Source organism: Microcaecilia unicolor, chromosome 8 (assembly GCF_901765095.1).
Source record: "Microcaecilia unicolor chromosome 8, aMicUni1.1, whole genome shotgun sequence".
NCBI lineage: Eukaryota > Metazoa > Chordata > Amphibia > Gymnophiona > Siphonopidae > Microcaecilia > Microcaecilia unicolor.
In genome coordinates, this window is record NC_044038.1 from 100,087,880 (window position 1) to 100,114,786 (window position 26,907).

General features: G+C 44.2%; 1 pseudogene; it reads left to right on the plus strand.

Annotated features, from left to right (window-relative positions):
- LOC115476806 overlaps window positions 1-26,907 on the plus strand; it is a 638,208-nt pseudogene that overhangs the window by 467,703 nt on the left and 143,598 nt on the right.

The window sequence follows — 26,907 nt, forward strand, 5'->3', positions numbered from 1 at the left end:
AGTCTCTGATCCTTCTTATCTCTTAGATCGCTGTCTAGGGCCTCCTGTCCATTTGCCATGTTTTTCTCTCCTCCTATCTTCCTAATGTTTTCCACTCATTGATTTTTTTCATTCTCAGCATGTCACCCTAATCTCCCTTTCCACCCTCCTCCATGCCAGCAGGACCCCCCCCCCCCCCATTTCCTCTCCCACATTCCTCCATTCCCAGCACGTCCCACAATCTCTGCGTCCACCATGTCCTCCTGATCTCCCTTTCCACCCCTCCATACCCAGGCCAGAATGTTCCACAATTTCTCCCCCCCCCCCCCTGTCATTCCTCTGTGACCAGCATGCCCCCTCAAACTCCCCTTACACCATATCCAGGGAAGATTATTAGAAATAACGGACTGCCTATGCATAGACCATCTGTAAAAATTCTAAAACTGTTCAAGTTGGATAGGCAGTGCCTTAAAAGGTAGAGGACAAAAGATTTTTTTAAACTTATTAGACAGCTTTTTAATTCATTTGAAAGCTTCCCATATGTAGATATAAATATCATGAAATAAAAACTGAATATCACTAAAACAGCTTCAAAAATTATTGTAGCTGGTAGTCACAACAGTTATAAAAACTCTATATTTTGTGCTAATTTTTCCACACTGTTCTATACAATACACTGAATACAGATGGCCAAATTTCAGTGAGGATATCCTGTTTCCTGATGGGTTCATCTTAACTGTTACTATAATCTATGGTCCTAAGCCATGCAGACTATTGCAACGGAATTTATGCGGGATGTAAACAACGACTCACAAAAAAACTTCAAACCACCCAAAACACAGCAACCAGGCTGATATTTGGCAAAACACGATTCGAAAGTGCTAAACCCCTCCAAAAAAAGCTACTTTGACTCCCAATCAAAGAACGAATCATCTTCAAAATCTGCACCCTGATTCACAACATTATCTACGGCATAGTCCCAGGATACATGATAGACCTTATAGACCTACCAACCAGGAACAGAACCGAATCATCAAGAACATACCTAAACCTGCATTACCCAAACTGCAAAGGACTCAAATACAAAACAACTTATGCATCTAACTTCTCCTACATAAGCGCACAACTATGGAACGCACTCCCAAAAACTATGAAAACAATCCACGACCACCTAAACTTCAGGAAATCACTAAAAACCAACCTCTTCAAAAGGCTTACCCCACCGATCCAACGTAAACCCCCACACCAGGCAACACAGTAATACCAATGATCATACTGGACAATATGCAATCTTCATTCCCTCCCTCCTCATCCGACCACAACATAACCTTGTATTTGTTTCTCAACCGGACTTGGCGAATGCCTTTACAGTACTATGTAAGCCACATTGATGTAACAAATAAATAAAAAAAATAATCTGCACTGGAAAACCTTATAGTATACCACTGCATTCCATAAAACATGCTGTCCCCTGTTCTCAATCTAACCTCCTTAGTCCTATGGGGTTCTGTCTCCCCCCCCCCCCCCCCCTCGCTCCAAACTGAGGCTTCTTATCGATTCTTATCGACGCAGCGCTTCTGAGCTCTAAAAAGAAAAAGATAAAGCTGCTGGTACAGAGCCGCATACTGCAACACAACAAGGCTCTGCTGGAACCTCTCCCACTGCAGCAGGAAGTGTGTCATAGGTTGAGGTTCCAGCAAGCCTCGCTGTCAGTGTTCTAAGCACTGGGTTCTGTACTGGCAGCTTTATCTTTTTCTTTTTAGAGCAGCGGCAGCAAGGGCAACTGGGTAGAGCTTCTGGGCCCTCGGGCACTGCCCAGTTGCCCAAATGGTCAGTCTGCCCGTTTGGTGGTATTTTTACGTCATATAAAGTTGTAGTCCTTCTTTTGGGCTATAGGGAGTAATTCTATTAAAAAAAGAAAAAAAAAGAAAAAGGAGCTAACACGTACCCTCCACTCTCCCAACATGGGCTGACCTGTCCTATAATGAGGTCCCCCCCCCCCCCCCCATGATCATCCCTCCTCTCTCCATGAACAGATCCCCCTCCCTGTGAACAGACCCCTGTGCTCAGCACCCCCGGGACCTACCTTACATCCTTAGTGGTCCAGTAGGTTATCCAGAATAAGTGAGATCCACACTTGCTCCTGACTCTAGCAGCTCCAGAAGCTAAGATGGCTGCTGAGAGCTCTAGCGATAGTCTCACAGTACTACCACTGAAGGTCATTTTTCCATATTAGCATCTTATGTGGGTCTTGCCTGAATATCAGCCAGGTCCCACATAAGTATGGCAGTAAACAGCAGTCAACAGCAGTCTGGTCATACCCCATATAATCAACTTTCTGAGAAGTTCCGAGAGAAGAGAACATTTCTCTGGTAAGTGAATGCTATTTTGCTTTGGGAACTTAAAGATTCGGGTTTAAAGGAGGAATTGTAGGTTAGTGTTAGGCAAAATAAAAATATAAAAAGCAAATTTTATCAACTAATCGCCATAGTCTTTTCCACTTAGTTTTAAAAACTTTGTACCACAGCATTAACAGATAGAATCTAACAGGCACTGCAGGATCTAGTTTAGTCTTCCCACCCCTAGGACAACTCTTCATTTATAGTCAGTTATTGTAATTAGGGTAACAAGCGAGGAGTACTCTTACAGAGTTTTAAATACATTTCATTACCATCTAAGAAGGAAACACTAGCTAAATCATACAATATACTATCCTGCTTATAATCAAAAGAGAAAAACGCCTCTATTGCGACCCAAATCGGGAGATGGGCGTTTTTCTGGCAAAGGCGCCCAAATCGGTATAATCAAAAGCCGATTTTGGGCGTTTCCAACTGCACTCCGTCGCGGAAATGAATAAAGTTGACGGGGCGTGTCGAAGGCGTGTCGGAGGTGGGACTGGGGCGTGGTTAGCAGCCGAGGAGAGATGGGCGTCTTTAGCTGATCATCGAAAAAAAGGCGTTTTTACCGCGATTTTGGGTCACTTTTTTTGGACCCTTTTTTTTCACGAACAAGTCCCAAAAAAGTGCCCCAACTGACCAGATGACCACTGGAGGGAATCGAGGATGACCTCCCCAGACTCCCCCAGTGGTCACTAACCCCCTCCCACCCAAAAAAACCCACTTTACAAACTTTTTTCCCAGCCTGTGTGGCACCCTCAAATGCCGTACCCACCTCCATGACAGCAGAATATGTTCGATCCTCTCACAGCCTTTCCCTGGGTCAGATGTGGCTCTCGGGTGCACTACAGGGTCACATCAGCATTACATTGTGGTAGGTGTAGGGTATTGGGCTCAGTGATTTCATTAGCTTGTGTTACAGTCTCAAGATATTGATAGTTGGTAGGCTCTTCTCCCATGGTGCTTTTCCCCCTGCCTACTGAGTGTGCCCTGTTGTGTTTCCGGTAGTCCATGAGGTAGTGGCCATTTTTGTTAGCCAGTTTTAGATCCCTTCCATGTGTTAGCCACGTTAGAGAACTTAGTTCTTACATTGAATGTGGCTGAAAGAGGGCATTGTACAGCATTCTGCCAGCTCTGACCTGCTAATCTCACTACCAGGGAGACTCGTTGCCAGTGGTGGGGCACAACCTCTGATCTGCAATTAACTGTGAGTAAGCGTGCTTATTCCAATAAAGGACGTTTTCGGAGAGATTAGTCTTCAGGTGTAAACTGGTGTGCCAATGTTATACAGCAGTAACAAGTCCTAGAGGCCTGCATGTATGCAGGTCCCTGGAGCACTTTTAGTGGGTACCGCAGTGCACTTCAGCCAGGTGGACCCAGCCCCCCCCCCCCCCCCACCTGTAACACTTGTGCTGGTAAATGGGAGGCCTCCAAAAACCACTGTACCCACATGTAGGTGCCCCCTTCACTCCTAAGAGCTATGGTAGTGTTGTACATTTATGGGTAGTGGGTTTTGGGGGAGGGGGTTGGGAGCTCAGCACCCGTGGTAAGGGAGCTATGAATGTGGGAGCTTTTTCTGAAGTCCACCGCACTGACCTAGGGTGCCCAGTTGGTGTCCTGGCATATCAGGGGGTCGAGTGTACTACGAATCATGGCCCCTCCCACGACCAAATGGCTCAGATTAGGACGTTTTTGAGCTGGGCGTTTTTAGTTTCCATTATCGCTAAAAAAAACAAACGCCCAGCTCAAAAACGTCCATTTTCTCGAAAATACGGTTCGGCCCGCCCCTTCACGGACCCGTTCTCGGAGATAAACGCCCATGAGATAGGCGTTTCCGTTCGATTATGCCCCTCTATATATATTATGCCCCTCTATATAAACTAAAAGGCACTTTTATATTAGGCTAATATCCTTAATACTGTAGCAGGTTTTAAATTATTGAAAAACTCAAAAACACTAAGATGGAGTCAGCAGTCCAGCAGCGAGAGGGGTGCTATCCAGTCTTTTACATTGAGTGTCACATATATGATTATCTCCCAGTTGGTGAGAAGTCATATGTGTGTACCCGATGCAAAGAGCTCCTAGCTCTCAGAGAACGTGTCCGTTCTCTTGAGGCTAGAGTAGCAGACTTGGTGGAGCTGAGGGAGACAGAGAGGTACATAGAGGAGACCTACAGGGATGTTGTAGAGAAGTCCCACCTCCAGTCTGGTAGCCCATGTGCTACCTTGGAGGAGGGAGGTCTCCTAGAAGGAGAGCATTACCCTGGTGAAGTAGGAAGTACTCCTGTAGCCAGAACCTGCCAACAAGGGGATGTACTATCCTCTCGCACCGAGGATATGTCTCCAAGTGCTACCCGGGAGGGAAAGGTTAGGACAGCTGTTGTAGTTGGTGATTCGATCATTAGGCATATAGATAGCTGGGTGGCTGGTGGACGTGAGGATTGCTTGGTGACTTGCCGGCCTGGTGCGAAGGTGGCGGACCTCACGCGTCAGCTAGATAGGATTTTAGATAGTGCTGGGGTGGAGTCGGCTGTCTTGGTACATGTGGGTACCAATGACATAGGAAAATGTGGGAGAGAAGTTCTGGAAGCGAAATTTAGGCTCTTAGGTAGAAAGCTCAAATCCAGATCCTCTAGGGTAGCATTTCCTGAACTGCTACCTGTTCCACGCGCAGGGCCCAAGAGACAGGCAGAGCTCCAGAGTCTCAATGCCTGAATGATGGTGCAGGGAGGAGGGTTTTAGACTTGTTAGGAGCTGGGCAACATTCTGGGGAAGGAGGAGCCTATTCCAAAAGGATGAGCTCTACCTTAACCAGGGTGGGACCTGACTGCTGGCATCGGCATTTAAAAAAGAGATAGAGCAGCTTTTAAACTAGAAATGTGGGGAAGGCCGATAGTTGCTCAAAAGCGCATGGTTCGGGATAAGGTATCTTTCAAAGATACCACCAAAACAGGGAAGATAGGGTATCCTGATAGTGAGGTTGCAAAAGAGACCGTAGTAGATCAGGTGTCCCTAAATAAAAATAAAAATCAGACAAAAGATTGCAAATTAGTACTGTCAAGTACTAAGCATGATGTAAATAGGAGCAACAAACAGTTTGAAATGTCTATATGCAAATGCCAGGAGCCTAAGAAATAAGATGGGAGATTTAGAATATATTGCATTAAATTAAAAATTAGTTATAATAGGCATCTCTGAGACCTGGTGGAAGGAGGATAACCAGTGGGACACTGTCATACCAGGGTACAAATTATATCGTAGTGATAGGGTGGATCGACTTGGTGGAGGGGTAGCATTGTATATTAACGAGAGCCTTGAATCAAATAGATTGAAAATTCTGCAGGAAACAAAACACATCTTGGAATCACTGTGGATTGAAATTCCATGTGTAAAGGGAAAAAGGAAAATGATAGGAGTGTACTACCGTCCGCCTGGCCAGGATGAACAGACGGATGCAGAAATGTTAAAGGAAATTAGGGACGCAAACAAACTGGGCAACATAATAATAATGGGTGATTTCAATGACCCCAATATTGACTGGATAAATGTAACATCGGGACACGCTAGGGAGGTAAAATTCCTTGATGAAATCAAGGACAGCTTTATGGAGCAGCTGGTACAGGAACCGACAAGAGAAGGAAAAATTCTAGACATAGTCCTTAGTGGAGTGCATGATCTGGTGCGGGAGGTAATGGTGCTGGGGCCGCTTAATAACAGTTATCATAATATGATTGGATTTGATATTAGCTTTGAAGTAAGTATACATAGGAAATCAAATACGTTAGCGTTTAACTTTAAAAAAGGAGACTATGATAAAATGAGAAGAACGGTGAAAAGAAAACTTAGAGGAGCGACTGCAAGGGTCAAAAATTTAATCATCAGGCATGGATGCTGTTCAAAAACATCATCCTGGAAGCCAAGGCCAAATATATTCCGCGTATTAAAAAAGGAGGACGGAAGACCAAACGACAGCCGGCGTGGTTAAATAGTGAGGTGAAGGAAGTTATTAGAGCTAAAAGAAATCCTTCAGAAAATGGAAGAAGGAACTGACTGAAAATAATAAGAAAGGGCACAAGGAATGTCAAGTCAAATGCAAAGCACTGATAAGGAAAGCTAAGAGGGACTTCGAAAAAAAGATTGTGTTGGAGGCAAAAACACATAGTAGAATTTTTTTTAGGTATATTAAAAGCAGGAAGCCAGCAAAAGAATCAGTTGGACCGCTAGATGACCGAGGAGTAAAAGGGGCGATCAGGGAAGACAAAGCCGTAGCGGAGAGATTAAATGAATTCTTTGCTTTGGTCTTCACCGAGGAAGATTTGGGTGGGATACCGGTGCCGGAAATGGTATTTGAAGCTGACGAGTCGGAGAAACTTAATGAATTCTCTGTAAACCTGGAGGATGTAATGGGGCAGTTCTACAAACTGAAGAGTAGCAAATCTCCTGGACCGGATGGTATTCATCCCAGAGTACTGATAGGACTGAAAAATGAGCTTGCAGAGCTATTGTTAGAAATATGTAATTTATCCTTAAAATTGAGCGTGGTACTGGAAGATTGGAGGGTGGCCAATGTAACGCCGAGTTTTAAAAAAGGTTCCAGAGGACATCCGGGAAATTATAGCTTGTGAGTCTGACGTTGGTGCCGGGCAAAATGGTAGAGACTATTATTAAGAACAAAATTACAGAGCATATTCAAAAGCATGGATTAATGAGACAAAGTCATCATGGATTTAGTGAAGGGAAATCTTGCCTCACCAATCTACTACATTTCTTTGAAGGGGTGAACAAACATGTGGATAAAGGAGAGCCGGGCCCGGTTGATATTGTGTATCTAGATTTTCAGAAGTCGTTTGACAAAGTACCTCATGAAAGACTCCAGAGGAAATTGGAGAGTCATGGGATAGGAAGCAGTGTTCTATTGTGGATTAAAAACTGGTTAAAAGACAGAAAACAGAGAGGAGGGTTAAATGGTCAGTATTCTCAATGGAGAAGGGTAGTTAGTGGGGTTCCCCAGGGCTGTGTGCTGGGACCGCTGCTTTTTAACATATTTATAAATTACCTAGAGTGGGAGTCACTAGTGAGGTAATTAAATTTGCTGATGTTACAAAGTTATTCAAAGTCGCTAAATCACTGGAGGATTGTGAAAAATTACAAGAGGATGTTATGAGACTGGGAGACTGGGCGTCTAAATGGCAGATGATGTTTAATGTGAGCAAGTGCAAAGTGATGCATGTGGGAAAGAGGAACCCAAATTATAGCTACGTCATGCAAGGTTCCACATTAGGCGTGACGGACCAAGAAAGGGATCTAGGTGTCATCGTTGATGATATGTTGAAACCTTCTGCTCAGTGTGCTGCTGCAGCTAAGAAAGCAAATAGATTGTTAGGTATTATTAGGAAAGGAATGGAAAACAAAAATGAGGATGTTATAATGCCTTTGTATCACTCCATGGTGCGACCACACCGCGAATACTGTGTTCAATTCTGGTTGCCGCATCTCAAAAAAGATATAGTGGAATTAGAAGAGGTGCAGAGAAGGGCGACGAAAATGATAAAGGGGATGTGACAACTTCCCTATGAGGAAAGGCTAAAGCGGCTAGGGCTCTTCAGCTTGGAGAAAAGGTGGCTGAGGGGAGATATGATAGAGGTCTATAAAATAATGTGTGGAGTTGAACGGGTAGATGTGAAGCTTTCTGTTTATGCTTTCCAAAAATACTAGGACTAGGGGGCATGCGATGAAGCTACAATGTAGTAAATTTAAAACGAATCGGAGAAAATGTTTCTTCACTCAATGAGTAATTAAACTCTGGAATTCGTTGCCAGAGAATGTGGTAAAGGCAGTTAGCTTAGCAGAGTTTAAAAAAGGTTTAGACGGCTTCCTAAAGGAAAAGTCCATAGACCGTTATTAAATGGACTTGGGGAAAATCCACTATTTCTGGGATAAGCAATATAAAATGTTTTGTACATTTTTGGGATCTTGCCGGGTATTTGTGACTTGGATTGGCCACTGTTGGAAACAGGATGCTGGGCTTGATGGACCTTTGGTCTTTCCCATTATGGCAATACTTATGTACTTATGTAATGCTGGTGCCTGGACACGGTCTGGCATTGAATATCCAAGTCTAACTTAGCCAGCAACAGTTAGTGCTGAATATTCACTGGAATATTTATAAAATACACAGTGTCCAAAAAAAGGGGACCCTTTACACAGTTTCATAATACTTTCCAATTGTTTAAAAGTTTAGTATGACCTTTGAAAATATATTAGTTTAATGGGTTTTTCTTAATTAATTCAAAATTTGCATTCAAAGTGTCCTCCTTCATCCTTGATGAATTCATGAAGTGTTTGATGCCATTGAGCTGTTGGCTGAATGAATTCTGGAGTTTCATTAATTAAGAGCTCAAATGTTTTGCCAGCTCAATGCACTGGAGCTCTATCCATTTGAAAAATTAATTACTCAAAAATGTCTCAAATTTCAAGTAGAAGTTTCTGCAACAGTAGAATGTTTTTGGGTTGTTTGGAAAAATATCCTATTTACATATAAATACATGCATAAATAAATAATAAATAATAAAAAATTAGGTTCAAATGCCACATCCCCTATGGACATTCCTTGCAGCTCTGGGCAATCATTTTCCCTAACATTGACATTCACAAGCCCCATTCTCGCAATCCCTTTTTTCAAAAGACAAACACCAGAAATTGTGTTGCCAAAATGCCACAGCTTTATTAATAATATAATGTAGACTCATTCATTCAGACTAAAAACTCAACAATGCTATCCCAATCATTCATTCAGACTAAAAACTCAACAATGCTATCCCAATTTTGGTCCCAAAACTTACAATTACAAACCTTCACTTACTTCATCCACTTAATTTCCCCCAGCATCCACATCCATATTGGACACCCTGTCAGTCAGTGAGAACAAACCATGGTTAATGTGCACAAAGCACTCTGGGGAGAGTCTTTCCAAACGTCGTGGTCTGTGGTAATGTCAGAATATACCCAATCCCTATGGAGCTCTTGGCAGTACATAAGTACATAAGTAATGCCATACTGGGAAAAGACCAAGGGTCCATCGAGCCCAGCATCTTGTCCACGACAGCGGCCAATCCAGGCCAAGGGCACCTGGCAAGCTTCCCAAACGTACAAACATTCTATACATGTTATTCCTGAGATTTTGGATTTTTCCAAGTCCGTTTAGTAGCGGTTTATGGACTTGTCCTTTAGGAAACCGTCCAACCCCTTTTTAAACTCTGCTAAGCTAACCGCCTTCACCACATTTTCCGGCAATGAATTCCAGAGTTTAATTACACGTTGGGTGAAGAAAAATTTTCTCCGATTTGTTTTAAATTTACTACACTGTAGTTTCATCGCATGCCCCCTAGTCCTAGTATTTTTGGAAAGCGTGAACAGACGCTTCACATCCACCTGTTCCATTCCACTCATTATTTTATATACCTCTATCATGTCTCCCCTCTGCCGTCTCTTCTCCAAGCTGAATAGCCCTAGCCTCCTTAATCTTTCTTCATAGGGAAGTCGTCCCATCCCCGCTATCATTTTAGTCGCCCTTCGCTGCACCTTTTCCAATTCTACTATATCTTTCTTGAGATGCGGCGACCAGAATTGAACACAATACTCAAGGTGCGGTCGCACCATGGAGCGATACAACGGCATTATAACATCCTCACACCTGTTTTCCATACCTTTCCTAATAATACCCAACATTCTATTCGCTTTCCTAGCCGCAGCAGCACACTGAGCAGAAGGTTTCAGCGTGTTATCGACGACGACACCCAGATCCCTTTCTTGGTCCGTAACTCCTAACGTGGAACCTTGCATGACGTAGCTATAATTCGGGTTCTTTTTTCCCACATGCATCACCTTGCACTTGCTCACATTAAACATCATCTGCCATTTAGTCTCCCAGTCTCGTAAGGTCCTCTTGTAAATTTTCACAATCCTGTTGCGAGTTAACGACTTTGAATAACTTTGGCAGTAACGTCCATGAGCTCCCAACCTCTCTCCTATTGGCAGTAACGTCCATGAGCTCCCAACCTCTCTCCTAATTAAATTGCAAAATTTCAAAGTCATTAGGCTACCTTCTAGAATAACTAAACAAAACATTGCTGTAACTCCCCCAACCCTCCCCTTTTTCACACCTCTTCCCTCTCTACCACACTCAAAACTTCCCAGGGTGGGCAGGAAGAACAAAACTTCCCTTCTTTCAGCCTTCATGGGATTGCCTGTCAAAGCAAGCAACCTTCTCTTACCTCTGGCGTGGGCAACCTGAGGGCCACAACCCAGTCAGTTTTTCATTTCCACAATGAATATATATGAGATCTATTTGCATACAATGTAAGTAGTACATGCAAGTCAATCTCATGCATATTCCTTGTGGACATCTTGAAAATCCGATTTGGTTGTGGCCCTTGAGGATCATCGTTGCCCATTCCTGTGCTAGCTGCTAAATCCCTGCACCAATCAAACTCCCCCCATCCACCTCTCTCTAGCTAATTTCTCCTGTGCAGTAAGACAGGGGAAGCACACTTCTGGGGCTGCTCAGACATGTTAAAGCACCTTGGGTAAATTTGGAGATGCCTCACTTTTCATTGCCTCCGCTACCTACTTAGGCTGTAAATGCTTTGGGCAAGGCTTACTGTACAGGAAATGAAACAAAAAAATGCTACAGGCCTCTTTGAGCATTATTTTGAAAAACATATTAAAAATTAAAAAAAACCCTGATATTCAGCCGGCTGTGTGATGTCACCGGCTAGATTAGCCCCCAGTTATCAGTGCTGGTTCATGTCCGGCAACCGGCACTGAATATTGGGGGGGCTAATATCTGACCACCACAGCCTATGTGGATACCAGGTAATATTCAGCCAGGACCTACATAACACAATTATGCAGCCCCAGCTGAATATTGGATGGGACCTGCATAACTATTTTTTAACTTTAAAGCACCTCCTCCCACATCCCCTTCCCAGCATTCAAAATAGCCTCCTTCCTCCTACTCTTTCCCCTCCTCCCAGCCCATGGGAAAAAAGGTCCTCCCTACAATGAGCCCCCCCCTCCACGTCTAGGTAGGTCTCCTTGGGCCTACCTGATGTCCCTGGGGATTATTGTGGGCAGGAGCGAAGCCCCCTCATTCCTGCCTCTTGCAGATGGTGTTTCCAAATGGCTGCTGTTACCTCTTGCAGTAGTCACGGTACTTTGTTATCAAAGTGGGCTACCATTAAGTAGGGTTATTTTACCATAAGTTGTGCTACGTTGATAACGTCCCACCAAAGCCAGGATATACATCTCTAAAATTCTAAAATGTGCATATGGCAAGGGGATGTGGTCTGGGTGTGATGTGAGCAGAGCCAGGGCAGAGCTAAAAAATAACCTGTATTGCCTATTTCATAAGGGAAATGTACGTCTGTATCCAAACAGACTGATGTTGGAATTTACACCTTCTACTCAGGACATCTATGTTTCAGAAATGCTAGTATTAAGCAGTGCTCTACTGCAGAGAGTAGGGGAGGTCTCCCCATTAATCTTCTGTGGCTTATGCCCCCCCTGAAAGTGAAACTGATGAGGGATACCAGGCTCTATGACAGCTTCAGGAAAAGTACATGTGGCCAACACAAACATATATTCCAGCACATACACATGCATGTTGCTATTTTAGAGCATACACATATATGTGCCCTGTGTTGACCTTGTTGATATTTTAGACATTTATAGTTATAAAATGGATGCTCCTGTCCATTAAAACTGGTACATAAATGTCCATCGCTGTGTGCATTTAGAATGGGCTCTACATTGGCAGATCCTGTTCTAAAATTACTAGTAGAATTTAAGACATTCCAAATTTGTCTTCTCAATTCTGATTTGTACATCCTTTTAAAAATATTACCTCTTTATGTATAAATGCAACCAATTCAGTGAAGCCTTGAAGTGTCAATATTTATATTTTAAAGACTATACTAAGTACAGGAGGACTAAGCAAAATTTCCTCCTTATTTACTCACATCATGCTCTTGCTGAAATTAGCATTTTGAAGAAACATTTATTTGCCCTGTATTGCAGTGATTGAGTAGAAACATCTAATTCACAAGCTCCCTCTTTGATTTCTCTTTCCCTAGCAATGCAATGTCCTGACAACAGCCAGTACAAGGCCTGTGGTAATGCATGCCCACGTACTTGCAACAATGATGCTGCCCAATGTGCTGAACCCTGTGTGGAAACCTGTGAATGCAATGATGGCTTTGTGCTGAATGAGGGGAAATGTGTCCCTAAGAGCAGCTGTGGCTGTGTCTTTGAAGGCCGGATCTATGGAGCCAATGAGAAGTTTTGGGCAGATAAGAACTGTATGAAGCAATGCATTTGTAACCCAATGACAATGAAAGTTGAATGCAGGGCCACGAAATGCAAAGCCAACGAGAAGTGTGATGTTGTCAAAGGAATCCAGGACTGTTATCCTTTGACCTATGGTACCTGCTCAGCTTCCGGAGACCCTCACTATATTACCTTTGATAACCTCAGATATGACTTCCAAGGTACATGTCTATATCTGTTTGCTGGCCTGGTGAAAAAGAGCGAAGACCTAACTGACTTTCAAGTTTATGTGCAGAATAAAAATCAAGGCAGAAAAACGGTGTCTTATGTCACCCTTGTTCAAGTGAATGTTTTAGGTTATGACTTCATAATGAACAGAGAGAATCCTGATAAAATAATGGTAAGTTTTGGTAAATATCAATAGTTTGTGACTATCAGAAATCATCTGTAAAATGAATACTAACTGGACTTGTAAAATGATCAAAACTCAAATGATAGTGCTGATATCAAATAACAGTATGGGCACTCTTCTGAACTAGGGCAGTGTTTATTTAGCTGTAGTATAAAATATTGGGTTTTAGAACTGGTGGTGCAGGTTTGGACAGCTTCAAGTGAATCAGTATATTAGAAATGATAGTTTATAGTTTATAGAAGCTAGTGGAGCTAAATCCTTCACAACTGTCCTTTATTTTAAGCTTCAATTAACACTTTTACCCCCTGTTTATTAAGCCACGCTAGCAGCTGCCATGCAGCAATGCTGACACAGCCCATTCAAAGTGGCTTAGTAAACAGGGAGGTTAATGTCAGGTAGACGATTTAATTTACATGTCCACCCTAAGCTTCTGCTGCTGGGTTGGCTGTGAAAAAATATGCTCCTGAAATAGGACTTAATATAACCCATGAGAAGAGAATTCAGTTAAACACTGTTTTATGGTAACTAACAGAGGCGAGGGGATTTGATATACCACCTTTCTGTGGTTAAAATAAAACTGGTTTATATACTATATACAGGTATTTATTTTGTACCTGAAGTAGAGGAGTGTGGTAGCCGTGTTAGTCCACTCTTAAGGTTATCAATAGAAATCAAACAAAATAAAACATGGAAAAGAAAATAAGATGATACCTTTTTTATTGGACATAACTTAATACATTTCTTGATTAGCTTTCGAAGGTTGCCCTTCTTCCTCAGATCGGAAATAAGCAAATGTGCTGTCAGCCAGCACATTTGCTTATTTCCGATCTGAGGAAGAAGGGCAACCTTCGAAAGCTAATCAAGAAATGTATTAAGTTATGTCCAATAAAAAAGGTATCATCTTATTTTCTTTTCCATGTTTTATTTTGTTTGATTTCTATTTGTACCTGAAGAAATAAAGGGTTAAGTGACTTGCCCAGAGGTTTCTCATTCACTCTATAGGGCCCTCTAAATGCAAAGTGACTTGCCTTTGTACAAAAAATAGAGAAAAATGCTTGGAAATATGCAAAAATATCAAAATGTTGATTTTTTATTTATTAAGAAAATGCATTCTGTCACATATTACATTCTGAGTAGATTACAATTAATAAGGAGCATGTGCCTGTATTTGGCAATTATTTTCTTTTCCATGTTTTATTTTGTTTGATTTCTATTTGTACCTGAAGAAATAAAGGGTTAAGTGACTTGCCCAGAGGTTTCTCATTCACTCTATAGGGCCCTCTAAATGCAAAGTGACTTGCCTTTGTACAAAAAATAGAGAAAAATGCTTGGAAATATGCAAAAATATCAAAATGTTGATTTTTTATTTATTAAGAAAATGCATTCTGTCACATATTACATTCTGAGTAGATTACAATTAATAAGGAGCATGTGCCTGTATTTGGCAATTTGGCCACCTAGCAGTAGTACTGCAAAACAACCTCTTGGGGTCACTACCACCATTTTGAAGAAGGCAGCTACTGTTGCAGGAGCAAGGGAGGATTGTTCCTGCTTCCGTAGCCTTCCTGCACCAGTGGGGTGCGTCAGTGTGCTTGCAGGGTGTCATGGTGAAGTGGGGGTGAACTTGTGAATTTGCACATCTCATTTGGAAGTGGTTGGGTTTGGAAAGGGGCAGGGTTTCAAAGATGAAACTGAAAACATTTGAGCCCTGCATTACGGCTGGGGAGAGTTTGGGTGTCAGGTCCACTGGGCCACCAGGGTGTTGAGGTCCCTCCAGAGGAGAAGCTTGGAGGGAACCTCTGATTCGGGCCAGAGGGTCCTTTAAATTTAGGCAGCCATTACTACATACAAAACATTTTTTGTTTCTTTGTTTTTCATTTTTCACTCATTGACACAGTCCAGAATGCATGATACTCCTGGCTGTGGCACAGTGTGAAAAATGTAGCTAAGGTTTTAAGTGAACTAAGAGCCTCCTAATTAAGGGACCCTTTTAATAAGCCCTTGCACTGTCTCCTGAACTAAAAAGGGAGCCTTCATAGTAAAAATGCTGCATTAGCTGCCTAATATAGGAGAGGGCAAGAGTTGGGCATGAAATGAGCAGGCAGAGGAGTGGTCAGTTGTGACAGCTAGCATGTGGATCTGTACTGCATGCTAGCTGTCATGACTGCTGATACCACAGCCGGACTTACTGCCACCACAAGAAGAAGCAGTAAGTGCATCTGCACTACGGACAAGCTGGTAGCTCATGGGATCTTACATGGGAGGTGTAGTTGCATCACTCCCCCATTCAATTCCTCCACCAATGTCCATACCCTCAGATCCCCCTCCTAACAATGCTTACTCTACACTGTCTGCCTCACAAAAGTGTCCATACCCTCTGATCCCCCCTCCCAACATTGTCCAGTCCACTCAATCCCCGTCCCAAAAATGTCCAGTCCTCCCTGTCCCTGTCCCAACAGTGTCCACACCCTCCAATCCCCCTCCCAACAGTGTCTAGGCCTCTGATCCCCCAGACAAACTTTCAACTCCAGAGAAAAAGCCCTGCATCCCCTGAAAATAAGCACTGTTCTTCTAATCAATTCTTTCCCCACCTCCTGATCCCTCCAGACCTACCAGGGGGTCTCCATGGTGAGTTCATGGTGGTCAGGCAGCAGCTAAGATGACCACTAAGGGTTGTGGTGGACATTTTGGATCATTGCACAGTTCTGGCCAGCAGCACGGAGGCTTAGCTGCTGCCCAGCCACCACAAACCCACTATGTAGACCCCTGGAGGTAATTGGAGGTGGGGGGAAGCTCAGAATCTGGGGGGGCAGATCTTATTCTTGAGGAAGATGGAACTTCTTCTCTGGGGCCAGGATTTTGTCAGTGGGGAACTGGGGTACTGGACAGTGTCAGGAGGGGGATTGGAGGATATTGTCAGCAGGGGAGGGTGAATTGGGGGTATGAACATTATCAGGAGGGGGCCCAGGGGTCTGGACATTGCTGTGAGGAGGATTGGAGGGTATGGACATTGTCAGGGGTGGGGGATCACAGGGCATAGGCATTGATGGAAGAGAGATCAGATGGACTGAACATTGTCAGGGGCAGAAAACTGGATGTGTGGAGGGAGGGGAGGGAATGGAGCAGCAGGGAAGGCACCTCCTAATGGTGCTATTTTACCTGGCCCTGCACTATGTTACAAGTAGTACCTGATAGTGCAGGTGCTTCAGTGCCATCTGGCATTACATATAGCACAGTGCAGTGACTTTCTGCCCTCTGTGGTAAATGCAGGGCAGATGATGGGCACGTCTCCTGCATTTATCACCCAGGATATGCATTTACCGCATGTTAAGCATTGCCTTAAACGAGTGGTAAGTGCAAACCCTACAGCACTTTAGTAAAAGAGTCCCTAAATTTCACAGAAATGTTATAACCTGTAAACATTGTCACATGTGAGTAAATAAACCCCTCAGTTAGGTGTCTATTTACTAAGTCATGCTGTGTTTAATGTGTATTTTAACATTCATACAAACAATTGGTTCCCAATGTATATTTGTTATATCATCCAAATACTTCAATCCATTAGTTTCAGCAATGCTTTCTCCAATTTTTAGTGACCTCAGCGGTGCTCATTGCCAACCAACTTTCATGGCAACAGATGTAGCACCCACCTCTTCATCGGCTCACTATATATATATATATATATATATATATATATTGTAAAGTGGATCCTCTTTTCTCCTGGGTTGCAGCTCTTCCAAAAAAAAAACCAAACAACAAAAAAAACACTCCTGTATGTTTTTTCAATTCCCTCTCCCAAAATAACAAACACTGCTACACCGTGCAGGCTTCAACCGCTGCTTTCTCTCCCGATCCCCTGGAGAGTAGCGGTAAAAAGAAAAAAAAACACACAGCACAGTACCGCTAGGTTTTCAAAGCACAGTTCAATTTTAGCCAAGCTTCAAAACACCGCTCAGTCCAGCTAGGCTTTCAAAGCACAGTTCAATTTTAGCCAAGCTTCAAAACACAGCTCGGTCCAGCTAGGCTTTCAAAGCACAGTTCAATTTTAGCCAAGCTTTTAAACACAGTAATGGCTTTGCGCGGGCTCAAAGCCTAGGGTCCCACCCTCTTGGTCAGTCATACTCCTACCTGACCTCCTCCCGCTTGACCCGGCTTGGCCCCGCTACCTCCTTGGCTTTCGCTGAGCCAGAGCTGAAAAGTCCATCGGCTCTTCCAGGGTGTTCTCTGGTTCAGTCAACTCCATAGGGCAAGGCTCACTCTCCCCTGCTCTCTCCTCAGGAGCCCAATCCATATTCTCTTCACCCCGCCCTTCTCCCAGCTGCTCACCCTTTTCTTCATTAAAGTTCTTTGGAGTCCCTTCTTTCTCCACCCACTTGTTCCACCACCTCTTCCACCAGGTTGGAGAATCAGCCTTACTCCTTCCCCTGCGGCCCTCCTCTGGTGAATCATGGGAATGCACACAGTTTCTCTTATCCCCAAGTTCCCCAAGGGCATGCTGGGAGTTGTAGTTCCTTGTTTCTAGTTCTTTCTTGGGAAATGCCTGCCTGTAACGGGGGTATTCTTGCTTAGCCCAGGGTTCCCCTGAGACATGCGGGGAGTTGTAGTTTCTTGCTCTCCTCTTTTCTTTCTGCTCCCCAGAGCTGCCTACATACTCTTTACATACCCCCCCCCCCTTAAACTTCTATCCCCCCATTCTTTCTCATTCTCTTCCTCTACCCGGGACAGGGCATCAACATTTCCTAAACATCGCCCGGGGCGATGCTCCACGGAATATTGAAAAGGCTGTAACGCTAAGTACCAGCGCATTAGTCTCCCATTATTATTCTTCATCAGACTCAGCCATTTCAAGGGAGCATGGTCCGTTACCAGCTTAAATTTTCTCCCTTCTAAATATACACTACACTCCTGCACGGCCCATCGTATGGCCAAACACTCCTTTTCTATGGTGGAGTAATGCTCCTCATGAGGCAGGAGCTTACGGCTCAAGTAGAGCACTGGGTGTTCCTCCCCTTCATGCTCTTGGGATAGCACTGCTCCTAACCCCCTCCCTGAAGCATCTGTTTGAAGGACAAAGGGCTTTTCAAAATCAACTGCCTTCAGTACAGGTTCCTGGCACAGGGCCCTCTGCATCTGTTCAAATGCCCTCAACTCCTCCGTTCCCCACCTCAAGTGGTCCGGCTTCTTCCCTCTCAGCATGTCAGTTAAGGGAGTGGCCATTGCGGAAAAATGAGGGATGAACCTGCGGTAATACCCTACCATCCCCAGGAATCTATGCAATTGTTTCTTGGTGTTTGGTCTGGGAAACTCTTGGATGCTTTTAACCTTATTCAATAAGGGCCGGACCTCTCCCCTTCCCACATTATACCCCAAATACTTCACCCGGTACTGCGCAAAATAACATTTTTTGGGGTTCAGGGTGAGACCTGCATCCCTAAAAGCCTGCAGCACTGCCTCTACCTGGTTTAAATGGGTGTTCCAGTCTCCACTATGTATTACCACATCATCCATATAGGCGGCGGCATATGCCTGATGTGGTCGGAGAACCCTGTCCAGCAATCTCTGGCAGCTTGCAGCTGCTGAATTAAGGCCAAAGGGCAATCTTTTGAACTGGTACAGGCCTATGGGCGTACTAAAGGCGGTCTTAGCTTGCGCCCCTGACGTAAGGGGAATCTGCCAGTACCCTTTTGTCAAGTCCAGGGTGGTGAGATATTGTGCAGATCCTAGCCTGTCCACCAGCTCCTCAATATAGGGCATAGGATATGCATCTACTTGAGAGATATTATTAAGCTGGCGGAAATCTATGCAGAATCTCCACTCCCCTTCGGGTTTTGGTACTAACACCACTGGGCTTGACCAGGGGCTATTTGACTCTTCGATCACCCCGAAGTCTAACATTTCCTGGACCTGTTTTATCACCTCCCTCCTTTTCATGGGGGACAGCCGATATGGCTTTTGCTGAACTACTTTACCCCTTTCTGTTATAATGTCGTGCTCCACTAGGTGAGTATTCCCAGGGCAGGCCGTCAACACATCTCCAAATCCTTTTAGGAGCCTTCCTATCTCTTTTTTTTGTACCTGTGACAACCGGGGATTAACCCCTGGTTCCCCTGGCTTGAAAATATCTCTTATTTGCGGTCCCAATTCCTCTCCCTCCTTTTCCTCCCCCCTGGTCTGAAAGCCTACCCTTGCTATCCAGGGTTTCATCAGGTTAACATGGAAGGTTTGGACCCGTCCCTTCTCGTTCGCTACCTCATACGTGAGAGGCCCCAGTCTCTTCTTCACCACCCAGGGACCCTTCCACCTAGAGGCAAACTTATGAGGATCCTCCGAGATTAGGATAAGGACCCTATCTCCTACTGCAAACTCCCTTTCCCGAGTACCTTTATCATAATATTCCTTTTGTTGATTTTGGCTCTGTTCTAGCCTATCCTGGGAATATTCTTGTAACTTATCCAATCTGGCCCTCAGATCCTGTAAATATTCGACCACTGACTGATCGGGTGTTTCCGGGGTACCCAGTGCTCCTGCAATATATCTAAAATTCCCCTGGGCCTCCGGCCAAACATTAGTTCATACGGCGACACACCTAAGGAGTCTTGCACCTTCTCCCTGTAGGCATATAGCACGAAGGGCAACAGCTGGTCCCAACCTGTCCTATCCTCGCCTAACGCTTTTTTTAACATACCCTTTAAAGTTCTATTAAAACGTTCCACCATCCCATTAGTTTGAGGATGGTAGGCCGCTGTACGGATATGTTGTATCCCAAAAGCCTCCCACACTTGCCTTAAGGTACTTGACATAAAGTTGGACCCCCTGTCTGTCAAAACTTCCTGGGGGAAACCCACCTCACAAAAGATTTTTATCAGTTCCCTGGCAATGCCCTTCGCTGATATGCCTCTCAAAGGAATGGCCCAGGGGTATCTAGTGGCCATATCCATAACCACTAAAACATAGAGGAAGCCTCTTTGAGATTTTGTTACCGGACCAATAATATCCATTGCGATTCTTCTCCCCGGTTGTTCCACTCTAGGAAGGGGTTTTAAAGGTGCCTTAGGCGGTAGCCGGTCTGCCACCTTCTGACAGTTGGGGCAGGACTTGCAATACCTCTCCACCTCCCCATAAACTCCGGGCCAATAAAACCGCCCCAATATCTGAGTCAGGGTAGCCTGGGAGCCCTTATGCCCCCCCAAAGGGTGATCATGAGCGAGCCTTACTACTAGGGGACGAAAAGCCTGGGGGACCACTAACTGTCTCCCAGCTTCCGAGTTCTCCCAATTGGGTACCCTGCGATACAGAATGTCCCCTTCTATCAGGAAACCAGGGGCCTCCCGGCCCTCCCCCTGGCGTGCCCTTTCCCAGGCATATTCTAAAGTAGGGTCTGTGGCCTGCTCCCTATGAAACTGGGGAAACTGTTCCCTCAATTCTTTCGGGGCCACTGGCAGATAACTTTCTTTTTTTGCCTGCTCCAATGCCTCCCGTCTGCCCCTCTGCTCCTTTTTTTTCAAAGCTTTCCCCTTTCTCTCTTTTCCCGGCTCCCCTAAGACCTCCCCTTGAAAAGGAAAAATACCTCCTATTCCCTCTTCCTCAGCCTCAGGGTCTCGCCGAGCCTGAGAGCGGGTAGTGACCAACACTCTTTTTTCACTAATACACTCGGTAAAGGGGGGCCAGTCCCTTCCTAAAATCATCTCCTGTGGCAGCCTGGGCAGAACGGCAATGGCTATCTCTATCTCCCCTGTGGGCCCCTTCACGTGAACCCTATGGAGGGTATAACGAGTACTGGCCCCATGTATACATTGAATAGCCACTGCTCCCTCATAGGTATCCTTACCTCCTATCCTCCTTTTTCTTATTTGTTCCCATAACCTCCTAGAGATCATGGACTGGTCTGCCCCGGAGTCTAACATGGCTACAATCGGTAAACCCTCAACCTCCACCTTAGCAGTATACCGAGGCCTAAACCCTTGGGCAACCTGCGAGGTCCATCCCTCTCGACCTGGGCAATCCTTCCTAAAGTGCCCAACCTTCCCGCACTTGTAACACATCTTCCCTTCACCGGAGGCAGCTTTTTTTTTCGGGCCTGCGGGCACTACTGGCTTCTTACCCCCCCAGCTGTAATCGGGCTTCCCTCCCTGGGGTTCTGTCTTAAAGCAGGCACTTTTTAGACCCCCGCCTCCCTGAGGTCGGGACTTCCCCTCCTCCAGGTAGGGTCCTCCCCAATGTTGAGCTTCCAAGTAACACTCCAACCCGGCTGTCACGGCCTCGACCATCTTACAGCCCCTTTGGACCAATCCTGCCCTAATCTCCCCGGGAAGGCCCTGCAGGAATTGCTCCACTACCAATTCCTGAAGAATCTCTCCGGTGGTGTGTCGATCCGGTTCCAACCATTTTTTTACCAAGTCCATCAATCTAGTGGCCACCGCTTTAGGGGTTTCCCCCTTTTCCCATTTAGTGGACCGAAACTTACGCCTATAAGCCTGGGTACTCAGTCCATACCGGTCTTTAATGGCCTCTCTCAACCTCCCATAGTTGGCAGCGTCCCCAGGAGCCAAGTCTCTAAAGGCTCTGAGAGCCTCCCCAGATAAGGAAGGCACTAACTGCATGGCCCACTGCTCTTGTGGCCATCCCGCGGCCACCGCCACCCTCTCGAATGCGGTCAGGAAATCATCTACATTATCCTGCTCAGACAACTTCCCCCATGTAAGTGAGTTCAGGGATAAAGGTCCTACCGCACCGCTTCCTCCGGGCCCCTGTCCGGTAGTTCCGACTCCAGCGTCCCTTGGAGCATTGATCCCCCTCTGAAAAAGGTCCTGGAGCATATTCAGCACCGGTTGTTGCTGCTCTCGTGCAGCAGTCAAGGAGTCCTCCACCATCTTTGCTGTCAGTTCTTGCTGTTTCTGGAACTGCATCGTCATCCAAGCGAAGATCTCCTTGGGGTCCATCCCTGCTCTGGAACAGCGACTCCTGGGGGGAAAAAAACAGAGGACACCTCCAAGTGCGGTTTCACTACTTATTTTTCCCCTTTTACTAGGATCCCTTTATTTCCCCCAATCTAGGCCCCGCTTACCGGAACCCCAGACGGGTCTGCGCCTTTCTCAGCTTTGGCCCCTCCGTCGGGCTTTTCTGTCTGGCTGGTCCTGGCCTCCTCGAGCGACAGGTCCGCAAAGCGATCCCACTCCTGACACCAATTGTAAAGTGGATCCTCTTTTCTCCTGGGTTGCAGCTCTTCCAAAAAAAAAACCAAACAACAAAAAAAAAAACACACTCCTGTATGTTTTTTCAATTCCCTCTCCCAAAATAACAAACACTGCTACACCATGCAGGCTTCAACCGCTGCTTTCTCTCCCGATCCCCTGGAGAGTAGCGGTAAAAAGAAAAAAAAAACACACAGCACAGTACCGCTAGGTTTTCAAAGCACAGTTCAATTTTAGCCCAGCTTCAAAACACCGCTCAGTCCAGCTAGGCTTTCAAAGCACAGTTCAATTTTAGCCAAGCTTCAAAACACAGCTCGGTCCAGCTAGGCTTTCAAAGCACAGTTCAATTTTAGCCAAGCTTTAAAACACAGCTCGGTCCAGCTAGGCTTTCAAAGCACAGTTCAATTTTAGCCAAGCTTTAAAACACAGCTCAGTCCAGCTAGGCTTTCAAAGCACAGTTCAATTTTAGCCAAGCTTTTAAACACAGTAATGGCTTTGCGCGGGCTCAAAGCCTAGGGTCCCACCCTCTTGGTCAGTCATACTCCTACCTGACCTCCTCCCGCTTGACCCGGCTTGGCCCCGCTACCTCCTTGGCTTTCGCTGAGCCAGAGCTGAAAAGTCCATCGGCTCTTCCAGGGTGTTCTCTGGTTCAGTCAACTCCATAGGGCAAGGCTCACTCTCCCCTGCTCTCTCCTCAGGAGCCCAATCCATATTCTCTTCACCCCGCCCTTCTCCCAGCTGCTCACCCTTTTCTTCATTAAAGTTCTTTGGAGTCCCTTCTTTCTCCACCCACTTGTTCCACCACCTCTTCCACCAGGTTGGAGAATCAGCCTTACTCCTTCCCCTGCGGCCCTCCTCTGGTGACTCATGGGAATGCACACAGTTTCTCTTATCCCCAAGTTCCCCAAGGGCATGCTGGGAGTTGTAGTTCCTTGTTTCTAGTTCTTTCTTGGGAAATGCCTGCCTGTAACGGGGGTATTCTTGCTTAGCCCAGGGTTCCCCTGAGACATGCGGGGAGTTGTAGTTTCTTGCTCTCCTCTTTTCTTTCTGTTCCCCAGAGCTGCCTACATACTCTTTACAATATATATATATATATATATATATATATATATATATATATATTAGTATTTATTATAACCTACTTTTTCTTACTTTGAATTCCTATTTTTAATTTTTCATTCTTATAAAACTAGTACTCATCTTTTTTAGATGTGTCAGACTGGGGGATAGTTGTCATCCAACATGCATGTTTCTCCCTTGCTCTGGGCTGTCTCAAGGACTGACCCCTACAAGAATAGAAAATAAAAATACAAAAGTACAAAATTGTTAAAACAGTTTGTCAATAGAGTTACCCAACCTCCTAACCCATATGACCCCCCCCATTAGCTGTTTTCCCCTATTTTTCTTACCGTTAGCCGTCTTCAGCGTCACCTTTCCTCTATAATTAATGGATTATCCCCCCGCAAAGATGGCGACCGCGTTTGTTTCTTACTATTAATAGTATAGCAAGCCTGACATCACCCACCTTCGTCTTAGCCCCCTATTGGATGGAACCAACCTTATTTACATAAGCAACGGGCATCACAGACTGCAATGTAAAAATATACCATTGTTCTCTAAAATATAATAACTTATTTACTGTCCCCCCTTCCTTTCCTATCTGCATGTGTTCCAAGATTCTCCATCTGATATCCTCCGCCATATGATGTTGTTGTATCCAGTGCTCCACTAAAGGAGCCTGAATATTCTTTGTGATAATATGTGATTTATGTTCCGTTAAGCGTATCTTAATAGGGCGAGAACTCCTCCCCACATATATTAAATTGCAAGGTCATTTGATTGCATAAATCACGTTCCTCGTGTCACAATCCGTTCTATCTCGAACCCTAATCTTCCTACCATTTGGTTGCACCACTCTATCCCCATTATTGCCAATCTACACCATTGACATCTACCACATATATTATGTTCCCCCGTGGTGTCCCCCTCCTTAGGCTCTCGGAATTTATTAGGTGCTAACCATTCTCCAATCATTTTACCCCTCATGTAGGATATCAAGGGGAATTCCTGGAAACACGGGTATAGTTGAACTATGTGCCAGTGAGTTCTCATCACCTGGACTACTTTCTGGGCCATTGCAGTAAACGGGAGTACACATGTTAGTCTATCTTGGTCCTCTATGTTATTGTCACTTAGCAGTAATGATCTTTGGGCGAACTGAGCTCTAAAGTAAGCTTTTTTGACAGCTGACTTCGGATAACCCCTTTGTAAAAATCTGTCTTGTAGATCCTTCGCTTCTCTTTTGAATTCTTGTATGGTGGAGCAAACATGTCTAGCCCTCAATAACTGGCTAATGGGTAAACTATATTTCAGATGGTACGGATGAAAACTTCCAAACTGCAACAGTGTATTGCGATTAATTAGTTTACGGTATAACGTATTAGATAGGCTTGTTCCTTGTTTAGAAACCCATATATCTAAGAACTCAATTGCTGTTCTACTGACAGACTTAGTAAAGGTTATTACCTTTACTAAGTCTGTCAGTAGAACAGCAATTGAGTTCCCAATATTCCCAACAGCAGCTATCGTGGGTTAACTTTGGTACTTAGCATGTGTTAACTGCAATATCTTAATATGGCCCCTAGTTTTTAGTTTTAAACCTACTATCACTCAGTCAGAAAAATCATTGCAAAGGTTGCTCATTCCTCAATCAATGTCATCAGTAAATAAGCTCTAATACTTTATAGTTTTGGAAACTGCCCTTAATTGGTCTTGGTTGGAACACAGATGTATAACCTTACCTATTGATGAACTCCAAGTTTTGCAATGCAATTTTATACAGGTGAATGGATTGCTGGCCAATCTGCCATACAGCACCGAGGACAGAAAAATCTCTGTCTACAAACAAGGATATAATGCAATATTACAGACCAAAGTTGGCCTGAGAATTACCTTCAACTTTAAAGCTCGAGTTTCAGTAACCATCCCAAGCACTTACGCTGGGGCAGTTGGTGGTCTCTGCGGAGATTTCAATGGAGACAGCAGGAATGACCTAACCATGAAGAACGGAAAAACTACAACAGACTCAACCACCTTTGGAAACAGCTGGAAGGTGAAAGATATCCCTGGGTGCACAGAGGTAGACATGGGAGATTGCTCAGATATTGCAACAACTGAAAGCCACCAGAGACAAAGCAAAAGAGAGTGTGGAATCCTCTTGGACAATAATGGCCCCTTCAGACAATGTCATGCCACAATAAATCCTGAGGGCACTTTCAAGGACTGTGTGTATGACTATTGCTTTTACAAAGGACGCCAAGAAGCCATATGCCAAGTAATATCCAGTTATGCAATGGCTTGCCAAGATGCTGGTGTAACTATCTATGAATGGAGGTCTGACAAATTTTGTAGTGAGTAATCTTATTTATTTTTATTTAATTTTATATTGTCTTACTTAAAAAAATAACTAATGGAGCACAGAAAACATAAATACAATGGTGAAAACGAAAATGCAGTTAAAATAGAAAAACAATAAATAATAAATGCCTCACCTAACCCTATCCAAAGTTAATTTCACCCTATTGCGTTAAATGATTTGTAAATAAAAGCTCATTTTATTTATATCCTAACTATGATTTTAATGCTTCAAAGATCCTCCACTGCTTTTTAAATTTCTGCGTGATCATTAAGGGGTCCTTTTACTAAGGCACACTAACAGATTTAGTGCACACTAAATGTTAAGATGCCTATTGTATTTTATTATGGACATCTTAATATTTAGCACATGCTAATTGTTAGCGTGCACTAAATTTGTTAGCGTGCCTTAGTAAAAGGACCCCAAATTATATTATGATGCCAGAAAATAAAAGGACATTGAAAGATGAATTCTTATGGTACATAATGGAGGAAGCTCTCAATTAGCGACTGACATTATACTATGCTTCAGTTTCCTGCATACAGTACAGTTTAAGATATTATTTTAAAAAGTCAATATAGCATTGTGACAATGCTCAGCCTCTCCTCCTGAAGAATATGAAACAGGGGGACCCCGTGTCGAGGATTTGCATCCATTGTGCTTTTTTGCTAAAAGATATCGAGCTGAATGATGACTGAACACGGAGTAGCCCCGCGCTAGCTGTGTAGATGTGTATTGTGCACATGGTTTTTTTGAATTGCTATTTGCTCTTGAAATTTGGGGTATTTTTTGAGTGCAGTTAATGTCTTTTGGAGTGTTAGCTTATCTGCATTAGTGTATGGTTGGCTGTTCGGTTCTTTTGGGAACATAGTTTTTTTTTTCTATCTTTGTTTTTGAGAGTTGTTTTCTGTGATCTTTTTTTTTCAGAAACACCAACTGAAACCTGTGATAGAAGCCCAATTCAGGCTGGCTACTATGTACTGTCTCCATGGGCAGTTGAGGTTTCATTTATTTAAAGCTATTCGTTTTTGCAGGGAGCTAACACTCACAGGCAGTCTTTAGCAAAAAGCTTATGTCTGATATTTTGAAAGTAACCATATTCAAGGCACTTAGAAACTGATTTGACCTGGAAGTCATGCTTATCTACATGTGGCCTGCTCAAAAGGTTTAGTTTTATAGAGAGGGAATT